The 8312-nt window shown below is 37.4% G+C and overlaps 1 long non-coding RNA gene across 1 annotated transcript in view; it reads left to right on the top strand.

The window, feature by feature from the left end:
• The window catches only part of LOC144294622 (uncharacterized), a 52353-nt gene that overhangs the window by 1276 nt on the left and 42765 nt on the right, over positions 1-8312 (top strand). The window contains exon 2 of the long non-coding RNA XR_013361986.1: positions 1921-1967. This is a non-coding gene — a long non-coding RNA (uncharacterized LOC144294622). The remainder of the gene's footprint in view (positions 1-1920; positions 1968-8312) is intronic.

The raw sequence follows: 8312 nt of genomic DNA, 5'->3' as shown, positions 1-8312 counted from the left end.
TCTTTATAAAGTAGAAGAGGTAAGTACCTAGGTTCAGGTAAGTTAGGAGTTGAAAGGGTCCTTAGTGATCTAAACGTTGCGGTTGAAGGAACAGACTCAGATCACTTAAGTGATTTGCTCGAGTTTGGAGCAATTCAGTATCACAGTCTTTTTAAACCCCTCCCTTTATATATATATATATTTTTTTTTTTTCCCTGTTACACATTTTCCAGGTTAAATAGGACTTCCTAGTATCTGCATTATGAACACACGATGTTTTATTTACCCAAGTCCCTATTGTTTGATATTTAGGTTCCCCCTACACACCCACTTGTTTATATGCTGCTTGATACGTGTTTTTATACTCCTTTCCTTAGAATAAGTTCCTAAAAATTGCAGGATCAAATGAAATGGATTTTTCTAAAGCTACTAATAAAAAGTGCTAAATTGCTCTCCAGAAATGTTTTACTGGTTTATACTCTCCACAATAGTATATGAGCATAATATACTTAAACTCACCAATATTAGTTGTCATTTTTCAAAATCACTGTTAATTTTTTTTTTTTTTTTAATGATAGTCACAGAGAGAGAGAGAGAGAGGCAGAGACACAGGCAGAGGAAGAAGCAGGCTCCATGCACCGGAAGCCCGATGTGGGATTCGATCCCGGGTCTCTAGGATCGCGCCCTGGGCCAAAGGCAGGCGCCAAACCGCTGCGCCACCCAGGGATCCCAATCACTGTTAATTTAGTAGATTAAATTATCAAATTTAAATTAACTGTTCCTTTTTTCTAACACTCAGCATAATGCCTAGTACATACTAAATGCTTAATAAATATTGTTTAATAAGTGTTGAATGATTAACTACTCATTTAAAAAATTTTAGATAGTACAGGGGATGCCTGGGCGGCTCAGTGGTTGAGCGCCCAACTTCGGCCCAGGGCATGATCCTGGGGACCCGGGATCGAGTCTCACATCGGGCTCCTTGCATGGAGCCTGCTTCTCCCTCTGCCTGTGTCTCTGCCTCTCTCTCTCTCTCTCTGTGTGTCTCTCATGAATAAATAAATAAAATCTTTAAAAAAATAAAAAATAAAAATGTTTATATAGTACATAACATTTTGACTATTCTACATATGTATATAGTCACTTGCTCCAAAAATATGTATAATGGGGGCACCTGGGTTGCTCAGTCCGTTGAGTATCCAACTCTTGATCTCAGCTCAAGTTTTGATCTCAGGAATTGTGAGTTCAAGCCCCATGCTGGGCATGGAGCCTACTTAAATATGTGTGTGTGTGTGTGTGTGTGTGTGTGTGTATATATATATATATAGTTGTTTTTATAAATAAAACCATACTGAACTGTTTTATACTACACTTAAGGTCATGCAGGGGCGCCTGGGTGGCTCAGTTGGTTAAGTATACAACTCTTGGTGTTGGCTTAGGTCATGATCTCAGGGTCATGAAATGGAGCCCCATATTGGCTACACGCTCAGTGGGAAGTATACTTGAGATTCTCTCCCTCTCTCTCTCTTCTCCTCTGCTTCTTCCCATGCTTGTGCACATGTGAGCATGCTCTCTCTTAAATAAATCTTTAAAAAAGGTTATGGCCATGTTTTTGTGTTCTTAAGTAATGTTATATATTATTATTTTTTTTAAATGATATATATTATTTTGAATAGTTGCATATTATTCCATTGTGTAGAAATACAGTAATTAACTTAGCTATGGGTGAGCCATTAGATTAATTCCAAGCCTTTGCTATCATAAAAATACTACAGTGAATATTCTTATACATACACATATTTTATGTACTTTCCTGATTGCCTTCTTATGATGAATTCATGGTAATAGAATTGCCCAGTCAAAGGGAACCTGCATTTATAATTATGATTGTAAATATGGCTAAATTTAAAAAAATTAAGTTATATCAATTTTTTCCTACAGTGCCTGTGAGTTCCACTTTCGTTATGCCTTCCCAAGCACTGAATAGGGTAAGTACTTTTTACTTTTATCAAGCTGATAGAAAAAAGAAAAAAAACTCTTTAGTTTTATTTGTATTTTTTGAGTACTAGCAAAAAAAATCTTTTCATGTACTTCTTGACTATTTATGTTGCTTTAGTGAATTGTCACTTAGCATGTAGCTATATGGGGGGGAGCGGGGAGGGCTGCCTGAAAAACATCGTCTATGGGAATGACAGTGGGGATGGTTTTCATGTGCCTTTTTGTTTTTGTAAAAAGAAAAACTTGGAAAGACTGAAAGAATACATTTTATATCTGGATTTTTACAAATAAAGATGGCTATTATAATGGAAAAAATAATTTTTTTCTCTATTTTTATTAGTCATTTTCTCATTGATTTTAGGAGTTCCCTTCCATTAGGAAGTTAACCCCTTGTTACCATGTTACTTTTCTGGAAGGAATCTGTTGAATACAAAGAAAAGAAACCCAATGAGGCTAAGTCAAGTAAAAGTTGGGGGGAGGGGCAACATGGGAATACTGTAAATATGTAACAGGGAATCACATAAACACTCAAGGATAGGAATTTTTTATTTGCTGAGGTATTTCTAGTGCTTAGAACAAAGCCTGAGCCTGAATGGCTTAGCAGTTTAGGGCTGCCTTGAGCCCGGGGGTGGGCGGGTGGGGGTGGGTCTGGAGGGGTGATCCTGGGGGCCTGGGATGGAGTCCCATGTCAGGCTCCTTGTGGGGAGCCTGCTTCTCCCTCTGCCTGTATTTCTGCCTCTCTCTCTCTCTGTGTCTTTCATGAATAAATAAATAAAATCTTAAAAAAAAAAAAAGAACAAAGCCTGGTATAATAATAGACACTCACTAAACATATGTTTAATGAAAGAATGATGAATCTCTTACTCTCAAACTTGCCCTTTTGATTATTATCTCCTAAGCAAATGTATGAGGCTTTGTGATACATTATTCATTAACAGTGATTGTCTAGACTCTGCAGAGTGGCTCTTGTCAAAGCTCCACTTATGAGCCATCAGAAGGGCCATTGATTGTCCTTTTTGTTGAAACTGAAGTTCCTAAGCACTTACTGAAGTTTTTATATGACTTTGAGCTCCTCTCTGCTTGTTTTGGGGATTTGGCTTAGGATACATCTTGGTCCTTACCCAAGAGCTGAAAAATTGATCAGTAAAGATATTTTGTAAGAAGACTACATCAGGAAATGTAGCACTACTTCTTCAATTTAAAGGCCATTGTTTAGTTTATATCAGGCTTTTTAAGAATGAGATAAAAAGTAAATACTAAATAAAAGCCAAGTTGAAATTTTTTCCCTATGGGCATATAAATCTCAGTATGTTACTCTGTTTAGCAACTGTAATTGGTTCTCTGTACAAGTGAGATGTGTATGGTGCAATCTGCAAATAACTGATTATTTTCCCCCATATATTAAAACACACCGAGTGGATGGGGCACCTGAGTGGCTCAGTTGTTTGAGCATCCAACTCTTGATTTTGGCTTGGGTCATGGTTTTAGGGTTCTGAGATCAAGCCCACAGTAGAGCTCTGTGCTGAGTGTGGAGCCTGTTGAAGATTCTTTCTCCCTCTCCCTTGACCCCTCTCTCACTCCCCCCAGGGCATGTGCCCTGGCACTATCTCTCTTAAAAAACAAAAACCATGCCAGTGAGTTAATGACTCCCTGCTCCTTGAATGAAACATGGCACAAATATAACAAGTACTAACTAGTCAATTCAACAGCCTCATACTAATAATTGATACATTCAGTATAATAATAAAATCTTTAGGAGTTTATTTATCTCTTCCCTCCAGCTTGAACCTGCCATGATAAAAGGGGAATGGGTGACTTCCTTTCTGTGTCCCCACCTAAAATTTCTTTTTTAATACCCCTTCCCATTACCGACAACAAGTAGGTTGCCTTATTTCTCCCAAGTTGGAACAGAGGGAAGGGCAAGAGAGTTCTTAACATGGCTAATATAGTTCTGTAATTAAAGGTGGATGCTCTCTGAGCTTAACAGGTGTTTACAATTGACACTTGTTACTTTATGCGTTCTTTGAAAACACCTCTAGCCTCACCTTACACTGATGAGCAAGTCCTGGCCATCTCTTGCTTGCCCTTGGGTAAATGTTCGCAATCTGGCAATAAGCTCAATGTCAGTAGCTAGCATCTGTGCTATATGCCTCAAGCTTCTTTCTATGGAAGTCTCTACTCTTCCACTTGACTCTTTCTTCAGTAGCCCATATCTGATCCAAATATCCACAGAGTGGCTTTGCCTTACATCTCTGGGAGTATGGATTTTAACCGAACTCAAAATTCATCTCTGCAGTTAGCTAGTCATCTTTACTTGTCCAGATTCCCCTAAAATGTTGGCTCCATAAAAGCAGGGGATTTTCATGTGTTTCATTCACTGCTGTAGTCACCTGTGCCTAGAATAGGACCTGTGTACTATAGCAACTGTAACTGGTTCACTGTACAAGTGAGATGTGCTCTGTAAGTATTGAATGAATGATTTCCTCAGATATGATCCTGACACTAATCCACTGTGGATCTCAGAATCTCCAGCTCGAAGGGCCATATATCAAAGTTCCATTAAAGCCTCTCTGCCTGAGCATGAAGATGAGGAAAAGCAATGTCAACTGTTGCACACTAAAAACCGTCTCAAAATCTAAACTTCAACCTTTTTTGACTTAGAAGTCAATAGACAAGTAAGAGTTGCAAAAGCAGTCCCCTCCCCCCCCAATTTTTTCAATTTCCTCTTCTGGTGGTCTTCCACTTTACCATGGAATGTGGGAATAATTTATTTTCTTAGAGTCATAGACAAAAGTGAGATAAAGTCTCATTTTAACACTCTGCTACACACATATAACAATTGCACCTATTTGTTTATATATTGTCTCCATCTATTAAATCATAATAGATGGATGACAGGGCCTATATTTTATATATATATATATATATATATATACACACATATATACACACACATATATATATATGTATATATATAATGTGTTTTACAAACTATGCTCAATATAGTTTAAAAAGTTAAGAATGAATAAAAGTACACTAGCACTAGTAGTAATAATTCCAAACATATTGCGTACTACCAAAGGTTAATGTATAAAACTGTCTTTCCAATACTCTTCTAATAAAAATCTTTAAATTTGGGAGTATTTTTTTCTATTTAAAAAAATTAATTGAAGTATAATTGACATATAATATTATATTAATTCCAGGTACAACATAGCTATTGGACAATTATATATGTCGGACAATTATGTACGTTACAAAATGCTTACCACAGTAAGTATAGTCACCACCTATCCACCATACAAAGTTATTACAGTATTATTGACTGTATACCCTATGCTGTACTTTTTATCCCTGTGACTTATTTTGTAGCTAGAAGTTTGTATCTCTTTATTCCTAAATTTGGAAATATTTATAGCAAATTTGTATATGTTACTTTATGTTACTGTGCTAGATAGTTTCCATTGCCCCTCGATCTTCAGCTTTTATGGATTATATTAGCAATGTCACTTTCCCCTCTGGCTTCTGGTTGAGCTTAGCTGATAGAGGGCACTAGCAGGAGATCTGAAAGCAGTGGGAGAGGGATGCCTAGGTGGCTCAGTGCTTAAGCATTTGCCTTCGACTCAGGGCGTGATCCTGGAGTTCTGAGATCGGGTCTCGCATCGGGCTTCCTGCATGGAGCCTGCTTCTCCCTCTCCCTGTGTCTCTACCTCTCTCTGTGTCTCTCATAAATAAATTAAATCTTTTTTTTTTTTTTTAAAGCAGTGGGAGAAAGAGATCTGGGGGTATTTATTACCCTCCCTCTCTCCACCTTGGCCACAACTACTTGGCAGTGATACTATATCATCTCTTGCTATTTCCTTGCCTACATTCTGAGTTTACTCTCTTCAGTTGTACGTTTTGAGTGTGCCATCTGTTTCCTGCTGGGACTCTGACTGATTCAATAATATTTAAAATTTTTACAGGGTACAGGAGGTATACAATACTTTTTTTTTTTTAATGTGAGAAAAACTTTTTTTCTTTTCCTGAAGTTGAGTTTATATTATACTTCTAAGAATGTTAGTATTGGTAGGTCTGAAACAGCTGGAAAATAGAAACTAAGGTTATGATGTATACCCTTCCCTGTTTTTTTACCTGCTCAAATATACAGGGAAAAAAGTCAGCTTACCATTGGTTGTAAAATTATAAAGATTTTATAATTTTTTCCAATAATAAAAGGAATATGCATTTAATTAAACTTTTTCAAATGCAAACGGTATGAAACAAAATCCCTTATAATCCACTAGGTAGAGAAAAATCACTGTTAAAATTTTAGTGATTTTTTTTCCCCCTACAATATGTATCTAAAGAAAGGAGGACAATTACCCTGAGAATATATTTTCTAATATTTATAATATGCATATGTGTATTGTAGGTGTGGCTCTCATTCCATAGAAATAAATACTGCATTTCTTTAGATCAACCTGAATCTAACCCTGAACTCCCACCCTGCCATGCTGGTGGAAAAGTCAGTCTCAGTTACTGAGCATTTCCTCTCCACCTATGATTTTATGAAGTTTCTAGGGCCTTAGCTATTGTGGAAGTACCTGGCAATTATTGTTATTATTATTTAATGGTTTTATTTTTCATTTATTTGAGAGAGCGAAAGAGAGTACACGAATTGGGGAGAGGGGCAGAGCGAGAGGGAGAAGCAGACTCCCCACCAAGCAGGGAGCCATGATTCTGAGATCATGACCTGAGCCACCCAGGCTCCCTGTACCTGGAAATTATTTAGTTGTCTGTCCACATTGATTTACTGTTGAGATTCCTGTTTATGCCATCTTCCCTCTGGCCTGATGACTCCAGTATTCCTTTACTGCCCTTGGAACTCAAGAATCTGGAATCAAATGAGTGAATCTGGCAGCCCCAGCACCCAGGTGCAGCCTTCTCCTTTGAGGTTTTGCCACCATCCTGGGCTCTGTCACAGAGCAAGCCAGAAGACTTAGCTGCTCACTCAACCTTTGGGCTTCAGACTTCTAAGTCTTGAGGAATCTCTCTTTCACCTCACTTTCAAAGGCATTCCTGTCTTTTTCCCCCCTTCTCATTTCAAAAGACAGTAAGAGCCCATGTTGTCTCTAAGCAGCTCTTACTTTTTGCCTCACAAAAATATGGGGGTCTGGATACCTGCTTGAACAGAGGCAAGGGGCAAGGGAATAGGAGAATGTGTAGAATTAAAATCTTAACAAAATAACCTGCCACAAAAATTTATATCAAATTATAAATGCTTATTTTTCCCCTGATTTTTTTATTTAAACATTATACCATAAACATTTCATGTCACATTTCATGCTTTTAAATGTCTATGTAACTGTAGGATCCTCCATCATACAAACATATCATAATTTATTTAACTGACATTTAACTGATAGCTCATTCTAAAGGCAACCTTATCTGTTCTACTACTACCTTTTTTATTTTTTCTATTTATTCAGAAGCTAATATTCTCTTCTGGCAATAATTAAAGATTGGAATAGAACAATTGGAACTAGGGATCCCTGGGTGGCGCAGTGGTTTGGCGCCTGCCTTTGGCCCAGGGCGCGATCCTGGAGACCCAGGATCGAATCCCACGTCGGGCTCCCGGTGCATGGGGCCTGCTTCTCCCTCTGCCTGTGTCTCTGCCTCTCTCTCTCTCTCTCTGTGACTATCATAAATAAATTAAAAAAAAAAAAAAACAATTGGAACTAATAGACATAATTTAGAAGGGTAACAATTTAGAATCTTATCTAAACTCTATAATTTCCCTCCCTCAGTATTACCAAAAGTGAGGCCTGTACAAAAGCCATTGGCATACTTGAGTTGTTTAGAAATATTTTTTTTCAAGAAATGAAGCAATTATTACAGAATGTCATCTAGATAGTTGGGTAACAATGAATGTTACATGTCCATGGGAAAATTTCAACTTGGCTCTTATTAGAATTTATTTTCATTTAGTTCTAAAAAATCTTAAACTAACAAACAATGGCCTTTAAATTAGAGAAATAGGCTACTTTTCTGGTCTGTGCTTTTTACTAAATACCCTTATTGATCAATTTTGCAACTATTGGTTAAAAATTAGGGTGCACCCTGAGCAAAGTCCTTACATCATATACTTAGAGGAACCGAAAACCATTAACACCCCAAGAGACCAAATGTCTCTTCTGTTGGTCCACCAGTGAAGCTTTGATAGAAGAGCCTCTCCAAGTCTAGCCAATCACCTTCAACTCACAGAGTCACCAATATACACATAGAAGAGAATGATGAAAATGGAAATTTCTGGAGTCAGATATTTTTCATTCATTCAATAAATATGTGTTGAT

Source organism: Canis aureus, chromosome 23, assembly GCF_053574225.1.
Source record: "Canis aureus isolate CA01 chromosome 23, VMU_Caureus_v.1.0, whole genome shotgun sequence".
NCBI lineage: Eukaryota > Metazoa > Chordata > Mammalia > Carnivora > Canidae > Canis > Canis aureus.
The sequence above is the reverse complement of the archived record's forward strand: the minus strand, read 5'-3'. Positions and strand labels throughout refer to the sequence as shown.